The 20,356-nt window shown below is 44.0% G+C and overlaps 1 long non-coding RNA gene across 1 annotated transcript; it reads left to right on the forward strand.

Moving 5' to 3' along the window:
• The first annotated feature begins 2,648 nt into the window (after positions 1-2,648).
• On the forward strand, positions 2,649-20,300 carry LOC116539021. The gene is made up of 3 exons (XR_004263894.1): positions 2,649-2,735; positions 3,994-3,995; positions 20,290-20,300. It is a non-coding gene; the product is annotated as an uncharacterized LOC116539021 (long non-coding RNA).
• The last annotated feature ends 56 nt before the right edge of the window (positions 20,301-20,356 follow it).

Genomic DNA, 20,356 nt, shown 5'->3' on the forward strand with positions numbered 1-20,356 from the left:
TCTTCTGTCTAATTCTCCTCCACCTGGTCTCAATCATTGCTGGTCTCAAAGAGCACTTTGGTGTCTGCCCCCACTGTGGTCTGGGGTACAGGCAGGGTGAGGTGCAGCCATTCCCGGCCAACTTCAGTTCCTGAATGTTACTTCTATTCCTTCTATTTATGTTACAGGCAGGGAAAACGTAGAAGCACTTAGACAAACATTTGCAATCTTCAAGGGAGTTCCCTTGAGTTTTTGCTGACTTTTACAACTGTGATCCTGAGAGGAGAAAAGGAGTTTTTGTTCACAGGTGGACTCGCTGAAACACCAACCTAAAGGGCCACCCGTGGAGGTCTTTCCTTCGTGGTTCCCATTTGCCTAGCAGGAGTTCCCTAATGGGCCTACGTCACCTCAGGCCTAGGCCGGCTTGTGGCTCGCTTGCCGGCCAGTAGCAGGTCACGTGGGTTGTGGCGTCAGTAGTTAAAAGTGCAGTAAAAAATAACAGTAATAAAGTAGATGGGGAAATGTTCACATGCATCACAGGTAGTAAGATAAGTATTACTTCATTAAACGTTTGCTTCAGTTGTGTGTGTGTGTGTGTGTACACTGGATTACAATACAAAAATGCATCTTTCAACTGGGCGCAGTGACTCATACCTGCAATCCCAGCACTTTGGGAAGCTGAGGCAGTAGGATCGCTTAAGCTCAGGAGTTTGAGACCAACCTGGGCAATATAGTGAGACCTCTCTCTACTAAAAATCAAAAAAATTAGCTGGGTGTAGTGGCACCTGTCTGTGGTCCCAGCTACTCGGAAAGCTGAGGTAGCAGGATCGCTTGAGCCTACAGTGAGTCATGATGGCGCCACTGCACTCTAGCCTGGGCAGCAGAGTGAGACCCTGTCTCAAAAAAGAAAAAAAACAAAAAAAAAAGCCACTGGGTGCAGTGGCTCATGCCTGTAATCCCAGCACTTCGGAAACCAGAAGCGGGAGGATCACGAGGTCAGGAGTTCGAGGCCAGCCTGGCCAACATGGTGAAACCCTGTCTCTACTAAAAATACAAAAATTAGCCAGACTTGGGTTTGGGAGCCTGTAATCCCAGCTACTTGGGAGGCTGAGGCAGCAGAATTGCTTAAACCCAAGAGGTAGAGGTTGCAGTGAGCCAAGACCATGCCGTTGCACTCCAGCCTAGGCAACAAGAGCAAAACTCCAACTCAAAAAAAATAAAAAAAAAAACAAAAAAAAAACCAACATCTTTTCTGTCAGTCATGATCATATTTGAAAGTCAGTGTCGGCTGGGCATGGTGGTTCATGCCTGTCATCCCAGCACTTTGGGAGGATCACTTGAGGTCAGGAGTCCGAGACCAGATTGGCCAAGATGGCAAAATCCCATCTCCACTAAACAAAACTTAGCCAGGCATGTTGGCATGCCTGTATTCCCAGCTACTCAGGAGGTTGAGGCTGGAGAATCACTTGAATCTGGAAGGTGGAGGTTGCAGTGAACTGAGATGGTGCCACTGCACTCCAGCATGGGCGACAGGGTGAGACTCCATCTCAAAAAAAAAAAAAAGTAATGGCAAAACCCGCAATTACTCTTGCACCAACCTAATATTAGCTGGGTATGGTGGCATGTGCCTGTAGTCCCAGCTACTCAGGAGGCTGAGATGGGAGGATCCCTTGAGCCCAGGAGGTCGAGGCTGCAGTGAGCCAGGATCAGTATGCACTGCACTCCTGACTGAGCGACAGAGCAGACCCTGTCTCTAAAACAGAAAACAAACAAGCAAACAAAACCAAGAAACCTATAGCAAAATACCATACCTACTGGTGAAAGACTGAACGCTTATTATTTTTTTTGAGACAGGGTCTCAAAATGAGGTGAGGATGTCCACTTTTTTTGGTTTTGTTTTGTTTTTGAGATGGAGTCTTTCTCTGCCGTGCAGGCTGGAGTGCAGTGGCGTGATCTCGGCTCACTGCAAACTCTGCCTCCCCGGTTGAAATGACTCTCCTGCCTCAGCTTCCCAAGAAGCTGGGACTATAGGCATGAGCCATCACACTGGGCTAACTTTTGTATTCTTAGGAGAGATGGGGGTTTCATCATGTTACCCAGGCTGATCTCAAACTCCTGACCTCAGTCAATCCACCCACCTTGGTCTCCCAAAGTGCTGAGATTACAAGCATGAGCCACTGAGCCTGGCCAGGATGTTTACTCTTACCACTTTTGTTTAACATAGTACTGGAAGTTCTAGCCAGAGCAATAAAGCAAGAAAAAGAAAAAAAGCCATACAGAGTTGAAAGGAAGAAATAAAACTGTCCTTATTTGCAAACAACACAATTTTCTATGTAGGAAATTCCAAATAGTCTACTCCCAAATTCCTAGAACTAAGAAGTGTGTTTAGTAAGGTCACAGGATGCACGATCGATACACAAAAATCAACCACATTTCTATACATTAACTATTGTGAAAGGAAAATATCTTGGGCCCCCAAAATCACTAAGCTAAAGGGAGAAGTCAAGCTAAAAACTGCTTAGGGCAAACCTGCCTTCCACTCTATTCAAAGTCACCCCTCTGCTCACTGAGATAAATGCATATCTGATTACCTCCTTTGGAGAGGCCAATAAGAAATTCAAAATAACGCAATCTTTTTTCTCTTATTTGCCTAAATCTGAAAGCCTAAATCTTCCTTCGAGTTGTCACGCCTTTCCAGACCAACCCAATGTTCATCTTACACATGTTGATTGATGTCTCATGTCTCCCTAAAATGTGTAAAACCAAACAAACTGTGCTCTGACCACCTTGGGCACATGTCAGGACCTCCTGAGGCTGTGTCATGGGTTCACGTCCTCAAGCTTGGCAAAATAAACTTTCTAAATTAACTAAGACTGTCTGATTTTGGGGGTTCACACAGTGAACACATGGAAACTGAAATTCAAAACACATCATTTGCAACCACTCCAAGGAAAATGAAATACCTAGGTATGCATTTAACAAAGCATGTACAGGATCTGTTCAAAATGCTGATGAAAGAAATCAAAGAAGGCTGGGAACGGTGGCTCACGCCTGTAACCCCAACGCTTTGGGAGGCTGAGGCGGGCAGATCATGAGGTCAAGAGATCAAGACAAGCCTGGCCAACATAGTGAAACCTCGTCTCCACTACAAATACAAAACTTAGCAGGGCGTGGCGACAGGTGCCTGTAATCCCAGCTACTTGGGAGGCTGAGGCAGGAGAATTTCTTGAACCTGGGAGGGCAGAGGTTGCAGTGAGCTGAGATCATGCCACTGTACTCCAGCCTGGGCGACAGAGCAAGATTCCATCTCGGAAAAAAAAAGAAAAGAAAAAAGAAATCAAAGGAGATCTAAATAAACAGACATACTGTACTCAGGGGCTGGAAGAATCAACATAGTAAAGATGTCAGTTCTCCACAAATGGTTCTACAGGAGTAATGCAATTCCTATATCACAGTCTCAGCAAGGTTATTTGTAGACATAGACAAGCTGATTCTAAAATGTATATGGAAAGACACAGTCCCTAGAATAGCTAAAGCAATCTTGACAGAGAAGAATAAAGTGGGAGGAATCATTCTACGTGATACTAAGGCTAACTATATAGCTACAGTAATCATGACAGTGTGGTATGGTCAGAGAGATAGGAACATAGAAACATAGATCAATGAACAGAATAGAAAATGCAGACATATGTCCAGGTGCAATGCTTCACACCTGTAATCCCAGCACTTTGGGAGGCAGAGGCGGGAGGATTGTTTGAGCTTAGGAGTTCAAGACCAGCCTCGCAACATAGTGAGACCTTGTCTCTACTAAAAATAAAAATAAAAATAAAAATAATAAATTAGCTGGGCATAGTGGCATGTGCCGGTAGTCCCAGCTATTTGGGAGGCTAAGGTGGGAGGATCTCTTGAGCCTGGGAGACTGAGGCTGCAGCAAACAATTATCGTGCCACTGCACTCCAGCCTGAGCAACTCAGTGAGACCCTATCTCAAAACAAAAAAAGTAAGAAAACCCAGACGTAGACCAATGCAAATATGCTCAGCCAATTTTTGACAAAAGTGCAAAAACAGTTCGATGGAGGATTTTAAGACATCTAGCTACATAATCAAGGCTGTGTGATACTAGTAGAGAGATAGACACACAGAAAAACAGAACACAGTAGAGAATCTAGAAATAGAGCCACACAAATATGCCCAGCTGACTTTTAACAAAGGTGCAAAAGTAAATCAATGGAGGCTGGGCACGGTGGCTCACGCCTGTAATCCCAGCACTTTGAGAGGCTGAGGCTGGTGGATCACTTGAGTAGTTCAGTTTGAGAGCAGGCTGGCTAACATGGTGAAATCCTGTCTCTACTAAAAATACAAAAATTAGCCAGGCTTGGTGGCAGGCCCCCATAGTCCCAGCTACTCAGAAGGCTGAGGCAGGAGAATCCCTTGAACCTGGGAGGCGGAGGTTGTAGTGAGCTGAGTTTGCACCACTGCACTCCAGCCTGGGTGACAGAGTGACTCCACCTCAAAAAAAAAAAAAAAAAAAAAAGGTAAATCAATGGAGAAATGAGACCCTTTGCAGTAAATGGTGCTGGAACAATTGAACATCCATAGGCAAAAAAGAGAACCTTTAATCTAAACTCACACCTTAGATAAGAATGAACTCAAAATGAATCATGAAGTTAAATGTAAAATATAAAATTATAAAACCTTTAGAAAAAAATAGAAAATCCGTGGGCCCTAGGGCTAGGCAGAGTTCTTAGACTTGAGGAAAAATTGACAAATTCTATCTCATCAAAATTAAAAAATGTTGTTCTGCAAAAGCCTGTTTAAATAGGATGAAAAGAAAAGATATGACCTGGAAGAAAATATTTGCAAACCACATATCCCACAAAGGAATCTCAAAACTTTATGGTAGGCTGGGAATCCCAGCACTTTGAGAGGCTGAGGCAGGCAGATCACGAGGTCAGGAGTTCAAGACCAGCCTGACCAATATAGTGAAACCTCGTCCCTACTAAAACTACAAAAACTAGCTGGGCGTGGTGTTGGGCGCCTGTAGTCCCAGCTACTCAGGAGGCTGAGGCAGGAGAATTGCTTGAACCTGGGAGGTAGAGGTTGCAGTGAGCCGAGATAGTGCCATTGCACTCCAGCCGAGGTGACAAGAGCAAGACTGTCTCAAAAGAAAAAAAGAAAGAAAAAAAAGAAACAAACTCTGTTTTTTTTTGTTTTCTCCTGCTCCCTACTAGTAATTTTCATTTATATATATATATTTTTTGCTTTCTCTAGTTTTTTTAAACTGTTTTTTCTTTTTTTGAGATGGAGTTTTACTCTTGTTGCCCAGGCTGGAGTGCAATGACATGATCTCGGGTCACTGCAATGTCTGCCTCCCGGGTTCAAGCACTTCTCCTGCCTCAGCCTCCCAAGTAGCTGGGATTACAGGCATGCGCTACCACGTCTGGCTAATTTTGTATTTTTAGTAGAGACGGGGTTTCTCTATGTTGTCCAGGCTGATCTGGAACTCCCGACCTGAGGTGATCCACCCGCCTTGGCCTCCCAAAGTGCAGGGATTACAGGCATGAGCCACCACGCCTAGCCTAAACTTTGTTTTCTAGATTGTTTTCTTTCTCTAGTTTTATTTATTTATTTTTCTTTGTTGTTTTACTTTTGTTCTTCTCTAGTTTTAAAATCCATTCATCAAGTATACACCTACTATGTACCCATGAAAATTAAAAATTAAAACATAAAATTAAATACATTCATCAACAAAACAAAACATTGTGAATTGTGTCACCAGAAGCTCCTCCCAGGGATGTGAAACTTTTCTCTCTCAAGCTGAGCGGTGACATTGCGTGTTTGCCTGGCATGGTTTTGACCTTATAAAACAGCATCCTGTGGTTAGGAGCTGGTCTCTAGGTGAATGAATCCACTATGGCATTTTAGTAATTTCAGGTGATGGCTGACGAGGAACGGCTTACGCTTTCTGGTTTCTCCAGCACATGGCTGACATGACAGGGCTTACTCCTTGTGATTTAGGTGGCAGTTGCAGGAACAGTCTTCTGGAAAGACAAAACCAGCATCATTTGTCTCACCTCTCCTCGGAGTGCTGAAGCTTCCCTTTCCTCATTAGGAACATTCCTTTTACTTCACGGAGCTATTGCGAAGAATGAAAAACAGAAATAGCTGGGGAGCACTTCTTGCCAGCCAAGGAAATGTGAGTCACCACTTGGGGCTCAAGTAGAATTGGGCTCAGCTGTGAGTAACATAAACCCTGAAATACCAGTGGCTTAAACGAGGTAGATGTTTATTCCTGTCTCGTAATAAAGTGCAGGAGTGTGACAACACAGATGATCATGGAGAACATTATGCAAGTGAAATTAACCAGTCATAGAAGGACAAACACTGCAGGATCTCACTTATATGTGGAATCTAAAAGAGACAAACTTGAAGAGTGGAGTTGAGTGGAGTGGTGCTTTCCAGGGCTGGGCAGGAGGGTTGGGGAGATGTTGGTCGAAGGGTAGAAAATTTGTACCTCAAGGGATCTATTATTAAAATGTGACTATAGTTAATAAAAATGTATTGTATACTTGAAAATTGCTGAGATAATAGATTTTTTTCTTTCTTTCTTTTTCTTTTTTTTTTTTTTTTTTGAGATGGAGTTTGGCTCTGTCGCCCAGGCTGGAGTGCAATGGTGCTGTCTCGGCTCACTGTAACCTCCGCCTCCCAGGTTCAAGCAATTCTCCTGCCTCAGTCTCCCAAGTAGCTGGGATTATAGGCGCCCGCCACCACACTTGGCTAATTTTGTATTTTTAGTAGAGACAGGGTTTCACCATGTTGGCCAGGTGGGTCTCGAACTCCTGACCTCGTGATCTGCCCGCCTCGGCTTCCTAAAGGGCTGGGATTACAGGCGTGAGCCACCGCACCTGGAGAGAGTAGATTTTTTTCTTTTCTTTTTTCTTTCTTTTTTTTTTTTTTTTGAGACAGTCTCACCCTGTTGTCCAGCCTGGAGTGCAGTGGCGCAATCTCAGCTCACTGCAACCTCGGCCCCATGCCTTAGTCTCCCAAGTAGCTGGGACTACAGGTGTGTGCCACCATGCCTGGTTAATTTTTGTATTTTGGTAGAGACAAAGTTTCACCATGTTAGCCAGGTTGGTCTCGAACGCCTGGCCTCAAGTGATCCCACACCTCAGCCTCCCAAGGTGCGAGGATTACAGCCGTGAGTCACCATAGCTGGCCAGAGATTAGATTTTTAAATATGCCACAAAACAATGATGTGAGGTAATGGATGATATGTTAATTAGCTTGATTTAGCCATTCCACAATGTATACATACACTGCAACATCATGTTGTACACCATAAATATATACACTTTTTATTTTTTTAGACACAGGGTGTCACTCTGTGGCCCAGGCTGAAGTGCAGTGGCGTTATCATAGCTCACAGCAGCCTCCAACTTTTGAGTTTAAGTGTCCTGCTTCAGCTTCCTGAGTAGCTGGGACTACATGCATGTGCCACCACGCCCAGCTACTTAGAAAAAAATTTTTTTTTTTAGACATAGTACTCTCACTGTGTTGCCCAGGCTGGTCTTGAACTCCTGGCCTCAACTGATCCTACCACCTGAGCCTCCCAAAGCACTGGTATTAGAGGTTCGAGCCACAGCACCCGGCTTACACTTTTTATTTGTCAATTAAAAATAAATAACTAGGCTGGACTGGTGGCTTACGCCTTTAATCCAGCATTTTGGGAGGCCAAGATGGTTGGATCGCCTGAGGCCAGGAGTTTGAGACCAGCTTGGCCAAAATGGTGAAACCACGTCTCTACTAAAAAGACAAGAAAAATTAGATGGGCGTGGTGGCGCACGCCTGTAATCCCAGCTACTTGGGAGGCTGAGTCAGGGGAATCGCTTGGACCCAGGAGGTGGAGGATGCAGTGAGCCGAGATCGTGATACTGCACTCTAGCCTGGGCAACAACAGCAAAACTCAGTCTCTAAATAAGTAAGTAAGTAAATAAAAGTAAATAAATAGAGAGTCCAGGGGAAGGAAGCCTGGAGCCTGTGTGGTAGCTTTACCCATAAAGCCCTGAAGGACCCAGATTCCTCATATATTATAACTCCATTGAGTATGATTTCTAGTCTCACAGTCATCTTATGAACCAAGGGGGCTGCCAGAGCACCAGCCAACACATTCCAGCCAGAAGGAGAGGAAAAAGGCAAAGAATATGTCTTCTTCTATCAAGAATATTATCTGTAGGTTGCACATACCCCTCTATTCACATTCATTGACCAAACCTTAGTCACCTGGCTGGGTGCAGTTGCTCACACCTATAATCCCAGCACTTTGGTGAAACCACAGGCGTGTGCCACCACACCCAGCTCATTTTTGTATTTTTTTTTTTTTTTTTTTTTGTAGAGACAGCGTTCTGCTATGTTGCCCAGGCTAGTCTTGAACACCTGGGCACAAGTGGTCTTCCCACCTCAGCCTGCAGAAGTGTTGGGATTATAGGTGTGAGCCATTGCACCCAGCCCAAACTTCCGTTATTTAGTTGGGTACATGACCAAATAGAATAACAATTACATTTCCCAGCTTCCCCTGTGTTTTGGCTTGGTCACGTGACTAGGGTTTGCTGGTTGATTTTTTTTTTTTTTTTTTGGGACAGAGTCTCACTCTGTCGCCGAGGCTGAAGTGCAGTGGCCTCCCAGGTTCAAGTGATTCTCAAGCCTCAATCTCCTGAGCAGCTGGGACTACGGGCACCCAATACCGCCACTATTTTTGTGTTTTTAGTAGAGACGGGATTTCACCATATTGGCCGGGATCGTCTGCAACCCCTGACCTCAGGTGATCCACCTGCCTCGGCCTCCCAAAGTGCTGGGTTCACAACGTGAGCCACCGTGCCCAGCCCAGCACTACCTTCTTTTTTATGGCTCAATTATATTCCATTGTGTGGATGCACCGCATTGTGTTTGTTCATTTGCCATCAGTTGATGGCTCTTGGAACATTTTGTATATATATATTTTTGAATTTGTACAAATGTATGGGGTACATGTGCAATTTCGTTACCCGAATAGATTACATAGTGGTGAAGTCAGGACTTTTAGGGTATCCGTCACCTAAATAATATACCTTGTATCCATTAAATAATTTCCCATTATTCCTCCCTCTTGCCCTCCCCTCACCCTTGTGAGTTTCCGTTGTCTATCACTCTGCTCTCTGCATCCATGTCTACGCCTTTTCTAGCAGCCACTCATGAGTGAGAACGTATAATATTTGTCTTTTTGTGCCTGGCTTGTTTCACTTAAAATAATGACCTCCAATCCTATCCATGTTGCTGCAAAAGACATGATTTCATTCTTTTTATTGCTAAATGGTATTCCACTGTGTATATATACCATGCTTTCTTTATCCACTTGGAAGCTTTTAAGCAAAGAAGACATGGAGTAAGAGTTGTGATTTAGAAATATTATTTTGGTGAGTGAGGAGGTGAGAAATCAGTTAGGATGCCATTTCTGGCCTCCATAAGAAAGGATGAAGACTTCCAAAGTGGGGAGGGGCTTTGCCTCTCCCCCATCTTGGGATGATCTCCCCATAGAGGAAGGGTAGTAAAACAATGTGAAATGACCGCTGCCGAGCACTAAAAAGACCCGTTGTCCTCCCATTCAAAGGAAAGCCCCAAAGGTTGGAGAATCTAGGAATGGAGGCAGAGATGAGGGGACACGTTGGAGAGGCGTTTAGAAGGCAAAAGTGACTTGACTTGGCCATGCTTTCAATATGGGAAGTAAAGGAGGACATGGGAAACATGTAGAACACATTTGTTTGTTTGTTTGAGTCAGTCTTGCTCTGTCACCCAGGCTGGAGTACAGTGGCATGATCTCAGCTCACTGCAATCTCCGCCTTCCGAGTCCAGGCAATTTTCCCTGCCTCAGCCTCCCGAGTAGCTGGGATTACAGGTGCCCACCCCCATGCCTGGCTATTTTTTCTTTCTTTCTTTTTTTTTTTTTTTTTTGTATTTTTAGTAGAGATGGGGTTTCATCACATTGGCCAGGCTGGTCTCGAACTCTTGACCTCAGGTGATCTGCCCACCTTGGCCTCCCAAAGTGCTGAGATTACAGGTGTAAGCCACCGGGCCCAGCCTAGAACACATTTTAGTGTCTTGAGTGATGGGTAGATTTGGGGGCCATTCACTCTGAAGTGGAAGAAGACAGAGGAGAAGCATGTTTGGGTAGAAGCAAGAGGGAAATAATGAGTTTGGTTTTGAGTTGTTGAATGTCATTTTGCAACCAGAACAAAGAATATTCTTCCCCAACTCTTTCTCTCAATGTTGGGGGTCAAGCATCTGAACATGCTGCCTATTTGGGGAGATATTTCAAGATAGGTGGGGAGGTGGAGCCCTACTTTTCACTTTAAATGCTGAAGACAGGCAAATATTCTTTCCTCTCCCTCTTTGGCAGGTGGGAGTGTGATCAAGTCACCCCCAAATGGATGCTCCTCTCTGGGTCTCTCAATCTTTTTTTTTGGGAGTCTTACTCTGTCACCCAGGCTGGAGCGCAGTGGCTCACTGCAAACTCTGTCTCCGGGGTTCAAGTGATTCTCCTGCTTCAGCCTCCCAAGAAGCTGGGGCTACAGGCATGTGCCACCACTTCTGGACTTCTGGCTAATTTTTTGTATTTTTAGTAGAGATAGGGTTTCACTGTGTTAGCCAGGGTGGTCTCAATCTCCTGACTTCGTGATCTGCCCACCTCGGCCTCCCAAAGTCCTGGGATTACAGGTGTAAACCACCGTGCCCACCCTGGTCTCTCAATCTTGAGAGAGGGACAGAAAGATGGAGACATTCAGAGAATATTCAAAGCAATTGTGCAAATAACCCCCCAAGAAGTTGTTCTGGGATAAAATAAAGGGAATACATACTGCTTTGGAGTAAAGAAAAGATGAAAAAATTAAAAGAATAACTTAAGTATCTTTATTTTCTAAGTAGACAATATCAGGTTTCCTGCCATTTGTGAGTTTTGTTCCAGAAATAAAACATCATCGTAACCTGTAGCTATGTACTAATAAACTGATCGTTCATAAGATTAGTCCCCATTTAAACTCTCCTGTCCGAGAAGCCCTGCCCACCCCTTACTTCCATGTCTTTGTCATCAGTCTCGTGATGAGTGTCTGGTGTTGATACCTAATTAAACAGTGCTAAACAGTACTATGCACTTGATTACAAAGGGAAATTACAATTGTTGCAAAAAAGATGCAGATTTTATTATATCAATGAAAATGATGCTGAACTACATTGCAAAGCTCTTGACAAATGAGCCTCTGGTAAGGATACCAAGTAGCAATTGAAGAATAAATTGACAATGGTGATGATGGGAACATCAAAAGGGCATAATGCTACAGTTGGAATGTCCTCTCCAAGACTCCTGTTGAAATTTAATTGCCAATGTAGTGGTATTAGGAGGTGGGGCCTTTAAGATGTGATTACGTCATGAGGTCCTGCCCTTTTTTTTTTTTTTTTTTTTAATCAAAGAAAAGAGGTTTGGCTGGGTGCTGTGGCTCATGCCTGTAATCCCAACACTTTGGGAGGCCGAGGCGGGCAGATCACGAGGTCAGGAGATCGAAACCATCCCGGTCAACATGGTGAAACCCCGCCTCTACTAAAAATACAAAAATTAGCTGGGCGTGGTGGCACCCACCTGTAGTCCCAGCTACTCGGGAGGCTGAGGCAGGAGAATTGCTTGAACCTGGGAGGTGGAGGTTGCGGTGAGCCGAGACAGCGCCATTGCACTCCAGCCTGGGCAACAAGAGCGAAACTCCGTTTCAAAAAAAAAAATAAATAAAGAAAGAAAAGAGGTTTAATTGAACTGTTCTGCAGGCTGCACAGGAGGCCTCAGGAAACTTACAATCATGGTGAAAGGCAAAGGGGAAACAAGCCGGTCTTCAAGTGGCAGCAGGAGAGAGAGAGTGGAGAAGTGCTACATACTTTCAACCACCGGGTCTCATGAGACTGCTATCACCAGAGAGCACTCCTGGGATGGCGCTGACCCATTAGAAACTACTCCCATGACCCAATCACCTCCCACCAGGTCTCAGTTCCAACACTGGGGATCACAATTCAACATGAGATTTGGGTGGGGACACAGAGCCAAACCATGTTAAATCCAATGGATTTTTGCATGTTCACTTTGTATCTTGCAGTCTTGCTAACCCCACTCATTGAATTTCATTGAATTTGCTTTTTTGTAGATTCCCTGGGATTTTCTACATAGACAACCATGGGAATCAGGACAGGTTTATTCCTTCATTTTCAATCTGTATTCCTGTAATTTGTTTCTCTTGGTTTATTTTACTGGCTAAGACTTCCATTAGATTGTTTTTTTTTTTTTTCTTGTTTGTTTGTTTTGAGACAGGGTCTCACTCTCTCACCCAGGCTGGAGTGCAGTGGTGCAAACTTGGCTCACTGCAACCTCTGCCTCCCAGGTTCAAGCGATTCTCCTGCCTCAGCCTCCCAAGTGGCTGCAACTACCAGCATGCACCAGCACGCTAGACTTTTTTTTTTTTTTTAGTAGAGATGGGGTTTCACCATGTTGGCCAGGCTGATCTCGAACTCCTGACCTCTAGTGATCTGCCCGCCTTGGCTTCCCAAAGTGCTGGGATTATAGGCATGAGTCACTGTGCCAGGCTGGTAGATGTTGATAACAGGGGCAAGAGTGGACCTCCTCATCCTGCTCCTGGTCCTGGGAAAAGGATTCTCTCACCTCAGTACAGCACTTGCTGTATTTCGTCAGACCTCTTTCTGAGATTGAAGAAGTTATTTTCTGTTCCTACTTTGCTGAGATGTTCATTATGAACGCATGCTAAATTTTGTCAAATGCTCACTGTCTGTCACTTGATGTAAGAGGCTTACAGCTACATGTTGGTGTGTTTTTACAAATCCCGGAGTCTCTGTGCTATCTATTAGCATTTGCTGACTGTTGTTTTCCATTTAAACTGATATTTTTCTGGTTCACTTATGCCAAGTAATTTTGGGTTTTCTCCTAAAGTTCAGGGCTTTTTTCTTTTTAGAGATGGGGTCTCTCTCTGTCACCCAGGCTGGAGAGGAGTGGTGCGATCATAATACTGCAGCTTCAAACTCCTGGGCTCAAGTGATCCTTCCATCTCAGCTTCCTGAGTAGCTGGAACCACAGCACCTGGTTCTTTGATGAATAAACACTCCTTGTTTGTTGTTTGCCTTTGGTTAAATTCCAAAGCACTGAAATGGTTGTTTCTGACTTTCGTTCAGATTTACAGGTGCATTTTGGTGAGAGGGTTTGTTGACCTCCTCACCCCTTCACTTTGGAAATCTTTAATATTTTTTATTATGCAATTCAATCTTCTGTCCAATATATGTGTTGAATGCCTCCCATGCGGCTGGCTCTGCCTCAGCCATTGGGGACCCAGGGTGAATAGATACACCACCTTCTCCAAAGTGCTTGTGCAAGCACTGAGCAAACACACTGGGTTACTTCCAATAGTGAAAAGTGCAGTGATTAATATCCAGCTTTCTTTCTTTCTTTTTTTTTGAGACAGAGTTTCGTTCTTGTCACTTAGGCTGAAGTGCAGTGGCATGATCTCTGCTCACTGCAACCTTTGCCTCCTAGGTTCAAGTGATTCTACTGCCTCAGCCTCCCGAGTGGTTAGGATTGCAGGCACCCGTCACCACGCCTGGCTAATTTTTGTATTTTTAGTAGAATCGAGGTTTCGCTATGTTGGGCATCTGGCCTTGAATTCTTGACCTTGTGAGCCACCCTCCTTGGCCTCCCAAAGTGCTGGGATTACAGGTATGAGCCACCGTGCCCGGCCAATATCCAGCTTTCATTGAGCACCTGCCCCGTGCCAGATACTAGCCCAAGCACCTGCAGGAAGCATCTTACCCCTCAAGGTTGCCCCAGGAATTAGATACGCCCATCTCAAGGACAGGTACACTGGAAAACAGGGCGCCTCGGCCCCCGCCCCCAGGACTTCACCTGGCCGCGTCAAGTGCTGCCGGCATAGTAGGCCTTCATCAAATATTAGTCAGCACTTCTATTTTCCTCTGCAGATGGTGACACTATCTAAGAGGTACCAGCTTTGGCCAGAGAGCTGTGCAACAGCTGCCACCCAGGATGAAGAGCCCTTGACCCCAAAGGCAACAGGCAGAGCTGGGCCACCAGGACCATGGTGCAAACATGCCATTCTCCTTTCAGGTGCCAACCAAGGAGCCCTGGGGGTCCAATCCTGGCTCTGGCTTTGGCAGAACTCTCACCTTGCCCCCAGACACCTGTGGTAGGAGGACAGTGCAGGTGGCGGCAGCTCCCAGTGGCTGAGAGAGGGCTGTGCGCCTCTGCACTAGGAGACCTCTCCCATCTAGTCCTCCTCACACCCTGGTTAGGAAGGTGACAACATCATCCCATCCACAAGAGAAGAGACAGTGGCTACGGAATGGCAGGCATCCCTTACAAGTGGGACTGGAAGCCTTTCCCTCCTGCCCTGCAGGAGGCCTGTGGCCGTCACTGCCCTAATCCAGCTATGCCCGGTCCTTGTGCTCTCCAACTGATCGTCCCTGTTGATGTCATCTCACCAAAAATCACATTCTGGCAGCAACCTGGACTGGACCAAAATTCTGCCTTTATGAATGGATTCATGTTATTTTCAGGAGTGGGTTAGTTATCTTGAGAGTCTGGCTCCCTTTTACTCTGTCTCATGTTCTCTTGCTTTTAACCATGTGATGCCTTCTGCCATGCTATGACACAACAAGAAGACCCTCACCAGATGTATCCCCTTGATCTTGGACTTCCCAGCCTCCAGAACGTGAGCTAGATAAATTTGTTTGCTTTGTGAATTACCCAGTCTGTGGTATTCTGTTACAGCAGCAGAAAACAGACTAAGACACGTGATAAGCAAAAGATTGAGAGAGACTCATGGGAAAATCAGTGAAGTCCCAGAACCTTTTACTGAAATGATTATCTTTCTACTGCAAAAGTCAATCATAAAGTAAAAGGCATAATATATGCCATCATACAATTTTGTATGAAAATATATTTAAAAAAATTTAATCCACTACTTTTTCTAAGTATCACAAGGAAACATCAGAAACACCAGAATTGAGGAATGTTCAACAAATAACTGGTACTCTTCAAAAGTGTCAAGGTCATGAAAGACAAAGGAAGACTCAAGAACTAGCCCAGATTGAAGGAGACGTGATGACTAGGATGATGTGTGATCCGGAAGCAGAAAAAGGACATTAGTGGGACAATTGATAACATTTGAATAAAGTCTCTAAATTATAGTAATGTATTAGTGTTTCTTAATTTTCATCTTTGTACTGTTATATAACCTTTTTACATTTCTTAATTTTAATTTTAATTTTTTTTTTGAGACAGAGTCTCACTCTGTCACCCAGGCTGGAGTGCGGTGGCACGATCTTGGCTCACTGCAACCTCTGCCTCCCAGGCTCAAGCCATTCTTGTGCTTCAGCCTCCCGAGTAGCTGGGTACTACAGGTGACTGCCACCATGCCCGACTGATTTTTAAATTATTAGTAGAGACAGGGTTTTGCCATGTTGGCCAGGCTGGTCTCGAACTCCTGACTTCATGTGATCCAACTGACTCGGCCTCCCAAAGTGCTGGGATTACAGGCGTGAGTCACCATGCTTGGCCTGTATTGTTATATAAAATGTTAACATTTAGGGAGTCTGAGTATATGGAAATTCTTTGTGCTATATTTACAACTCTTTTCTTTTTTTAAAAAAAATATTGAGGCCAGGCATGTCACACCTGTAATCCCAGCACTTTGGGAGGCCGAGGCGGATGAATCACCTTAGGTCAGGAGTTTTAGACCAGCCTGACAAACATGGTGAAACCTCGTCTCTAGTAAAAATACAAAAATTAGCCAGGCATAGTGGTGTGTGCTGTAATCTCAGCTACTCAGGAGGCTGAGGCACGAGAATCACTTGAACCTGGGAGGCGGAGGTTGCAGTGAGCTGAGATCGCACCGTTGAACTACAGCCTGGGCAAGAAGAGAGAAACCCTGTCTCAAAAAAAAAAATTCATTTATTTTTATGGAGACAGGGTCTTGCTATGTTGCCCACGCTGGTCTTGAACTCTCAGCCTCAAACAATCCTCCTGCCTTGGCTTCACAAAATACTGGGATTACAGACATAAGCCACTGTGCCCCACCTATATTTGAAACTTTTTTGTTTCGAAGTATTTCAATTTAATTAAAAAAAATTTTTTTTGTTATTGCATTTTAGGTTTTGGGGTACATGTGAAGAACATGCAAGATTGTTGCATAGATACAAACATGGCAGTGTGATTTGCTGCCTTCCTCCCCATCACCTATATCTGGCATTTCTCCCCATGCTATCCCTCCCCAACTCCTCACCCCCCACTGTCCCTCCCCTATTTCCCCCCGACAGACCCCAGTGTGTGATGCTCCCCTCCCTATGTCCATGTGTTCTCATTGTTCAACACCTGCCTATGAGTGAGAACATGTGCGTTTGATTTTCTGTTCTTGCATCAGTTTGCTGAGAATTATGGTTTCTAGGTTCATCCATGTCCCTACAAAGGACACGAACTCATCGTTTTTGATGGCTGCATAATATTCTGTGGTGTATATGTGCCACATTTTCCCTGTCCAGTCTATCATCAATGGGCATTTGGGTTGGTTCCAGGTCTTTGCTATTGTAGACAGTGCTGCAATGAACATTCGTGTGCATGTGTCCTTATAGGAGAATGATTTATAATCCTTTGGATATATACCCAGTAATGGGATTGCTGGGTCAAATGGAATTTCTATTTCTAGGTCCTTGAGGAATCACCACACTGTCTTCCACAATGGTTGAACTAATTTACACTCCCACCAACAGTGTAAAAGTGTTCCTATTTCTCCACATCCTCTCCAGCATCTATTGTCTCCTGATTTTTTAATGATCGCCATTCTAACTGGCGTGAGATGGTATCTCAATGTAGTTTTGATTTGCATTTCTCTAATGACCAGTGATGATGAGCATTTTTCATATGTTTGTTGGCCTCATGTATGTCTTCTTTTGTAAAGTATCTGTTCATATCCTTCACCCACTTTTGAATGGGCTTGTTTGTTTTTTTCTTGTAAATCTGTTTTAGTTCTTTGTAGATTCTGGATATCAGCCCTTTGTCAGATGAGTAGACTGCAAAATTTTTTCCCATTCTGTTGGATGCCGATTCACTCTAATGACTGTTTCTTTTGCCGTGCAGAAGCCGTGGAGTTTGATTAGGTCCCATTTGTCTATTTTGGCTTTTGTTGCCAATGCTTTTGGTGTTTTGGTCATGAAGTCCTTGCCTACGCCTATGTCCTGAATGGTTTTGCCTAGATTTTCTTCTAGAGTTTTTATGGTGTTAGGTCTTATGTTTAAGTCTTTAATCCATCTGGAGTTAATTTTATTGTAAAGTGTCAGGAAGGAGTCCAGTTTCTGCTTTCTGCACATGGCTAGCCAGTTTTCCCAACACCATTTATTAAACAGGGACTCCTTTCCCCATTGCTTGTTTTTGTGAGGTTTGTCAAAGATTGGATGGTTGTAGATGTGTTGTGTTGCCTCCAAGGCCTCTGTTCTGTTCCATTGATCTATATCTCTGTTTTGGTACCAGTACCACACTGTTTTGATTACTGTAGCCTTGTAGTATAGTTTGAAGTCCAGTAGTGTGATGCCTCCAGCTTTGTTCTTTTTGCTTAGAACTGACTTGGCTATTTGGGCTCTCTTTAAGTTCCATATGAAGTTTAAGATGGTTTTTTCCAGCTCCATAAAGAAGGTCATTGGTAGCTTGATGGGGATAGTGTTGAATCTGTAAATTACTTTGGGCAGTAATGCCATTTTCATGATAGTGATTCTTCCTAACCATGAACATGGAATGTTTCTCCATCTGTTTGTGTCCTCTCTTATTTTGTTGAGCAGTGGTTTGTAGTTCTCCTTGAAGAAGTTCTTTATGTTTCTGGTTAGTTGTATTCCTAGGTATTTTATTCTCTTTGTAGCAATTGTGAATGGGAGTTTGCTCATGATTTGGCTCTCTGTTAGTCGGTTATTGATGTATAGGAATGCTTGTAATTTTTGCACATTGATTTTGTAACCTGAGACTTTGCTGAAGTCGCTTATCAGTTTCAGGAGATTTTGGGCTGAGATGATGGGGTCTTCTAGATATACAATCATGTTGTCTGTAAATAGAGACAATTTGACTTCCTCCTTTCCTATTTGAATACCCTTTATTTCTTTTTCTTGCCTGATTGCTCTGGCTAGAACTTCCAATACTATATTGAATAGGACTGGTGAGAGAGGACATCCTTGTCTAGTGCAAGATTTCAAAGGGAATGCTTCCAGTTTTTGCCCATTCAGTATGATATTGGCTGTTGGTTTGTCATTATTTTGAGATACGTTCCATCAATACCTAGTTCATTGAGGGTTTTTAGCATAAAGGGTTGTTGAATTTTGTCAAAGGCCTTCTCTGCATCAATTGAGATAATCATGTAGTTTTTGTCTTTGGTTCTGTTTATGTGGTGAATTATGTTTATAGACTTGCATATGTTGAACCAGCCTTGCATCCCCGGGGCGAAGCCTACTTGATCATGGTGGATAAGCTTTTTGATGTGCTGTTGCAATCGGTTTGCCAGTATTTTATTGAAGATTTTTGCATCGAAGTTCATCATGGATATTGGCCTGAAGTTTTCTTTTCTTGCTGAGTCTCTGCCAGATTTTGGTATCAGGATGATGTTGGTCTCATAAAATGATTTGGGAAGGATTCCCTCTTTTTGGATTATTTGGAATAGTTTCAGAAGGAATGGTACCAGCTCCTCTTTGTATGTCTGGTAGAATTCAGCTGTGAGCCCATCTGAACCTGGGCTTTTTTTGGTTGGTAGGCTCTTAATTGCTGCCTCAACTTCAGACCTTGTTATTAGTCTATTCAGGGTTTTGACTTCTTCCTGGTTTAGGCTTGGGAGAATGCAAGTGTCCAGGAATTTATCCATTTCTTCCAGGTTTACTAGTTTATGTGCATAGAGTTGTTTGTAATAATCTCTGATGATGGTTTGTGTTTCTGTGGAATCTGTGGTGATATCCCCTTTACCGTTTTTTATTGCATCTATTTGATTATTCTCTCTTTTCTTTTTTATTAATATGGCTAGTGGTCTGTCTATTTTGTTGATCTTTTCGAAAAACCAGCTCCTGGATTTATTGATTTTTTGAAGGGGTTTTATGTCTCTATCTCCTTTAGTTCTTCTCTGATCTTAGTTATTTCTTGTTGTCTGCTAGCTTTTGAGTTTTTTTGGTCATGCTCCTCTAGCTCAATTTTGGTGATAGGGTGTCGATTTTAGATCTCTCCTTGCTTCTCATGTGGGCATTTATTGCTATATATTTTCCCCTAGAGACTGCTTTAAATGTGTCCCAGAGATTCTGGTACGTTGTGTCTTCATTTTCATTGGTTTTGAAGAACATCTTTATTTCTGCCTTCATTTCATTGTTTATCCAGTCAACATTCAGGAGCCAGTTGTTCAGTTTCCATGAAGATGTGCGGTTCTGAGTTAGTTTCTGAATTCTGAGTTCTAACTTGATTGCACTGTGGTCTGAGAGACTGTTATGATTTCCGTTCTTTTGCATTTGCTGAGGAGTGATTTACTTCCAATTATGTGGTCAATTTTAGAGTAGGTGTGATGTGGTGCTGAGAAGAATGTATATTCTGTGGCTTTGGGGTGGAGAGTTCTGTAAATGCCTATTAGGTTTGCTTGGTCCAGGCCTGCATCCAAGTCCTGGATATCCTTGTTAATTTTCTGTCTCATTGATTTGTGTAATATTGACAATGGGGCGTTAAAGTCTCCCACAGGTACGTTTAAGTCTGCTGCAGCAGAACTCATAGACCCCTTTTTTAAACTTTTTTTCCCAGGTGCTCTGTCCCAGGGACTTATGGCTTATTTGAGTTTCTGTTGTGCTGCTGCCTTTTTTCAGGGCTGCCCTGCCCAGCAAGGAGGCAGCCTAGTCACTGTCTGCTTGCAGAGGCTTTGCTGAGCTGCTGTGGGCTCTGCCCAGCTGCCACGTGAACTTCCCTGTAGTCCTGTTTATACAGATGTAGTTAGAACTGCCTCAGCAATGGTGGCCCACCTCTATAATGGTGGGCTCTCTCTGTAATGGCGGGCGGGCTGCCTCAGCTATGGCAAACTACCTCTGTAGTGGTGGACTGCTTCGGTAATGGTGGATGCCCCTCCCCCACAGAGCTGGACCATCTTGGGTTCAGCTGTGCTTGCTGTGAAACTCTCAATCCACAGCGTCTCAGATTGCTGTTTATTTGTGGGGGTGGGACCAGCCGAGCCTGATCACCTGGTTCCCTGCCTCAGAGCGCCCCCCCTTTTTTTTTTAGTTGAACGGTGACTCTGTC

The sequence above is a fragment of the Sapajus apella genome, unplaced genomic scaffold, assembly GCF_009761245.1.
Source record: "Sapajus apella isolate SASKATOON/1434 unplaced genomic scaffold, GSC_monkey_1.0 scaffold125, whole genome shotgun sequence".
NCBI classification, from domain to species: domain Eukaryota; kingdom Metazoa; phylum Chordata; class Mammalia; order Primates; family Cebidae; genus Sapajus; species Sapajus apella.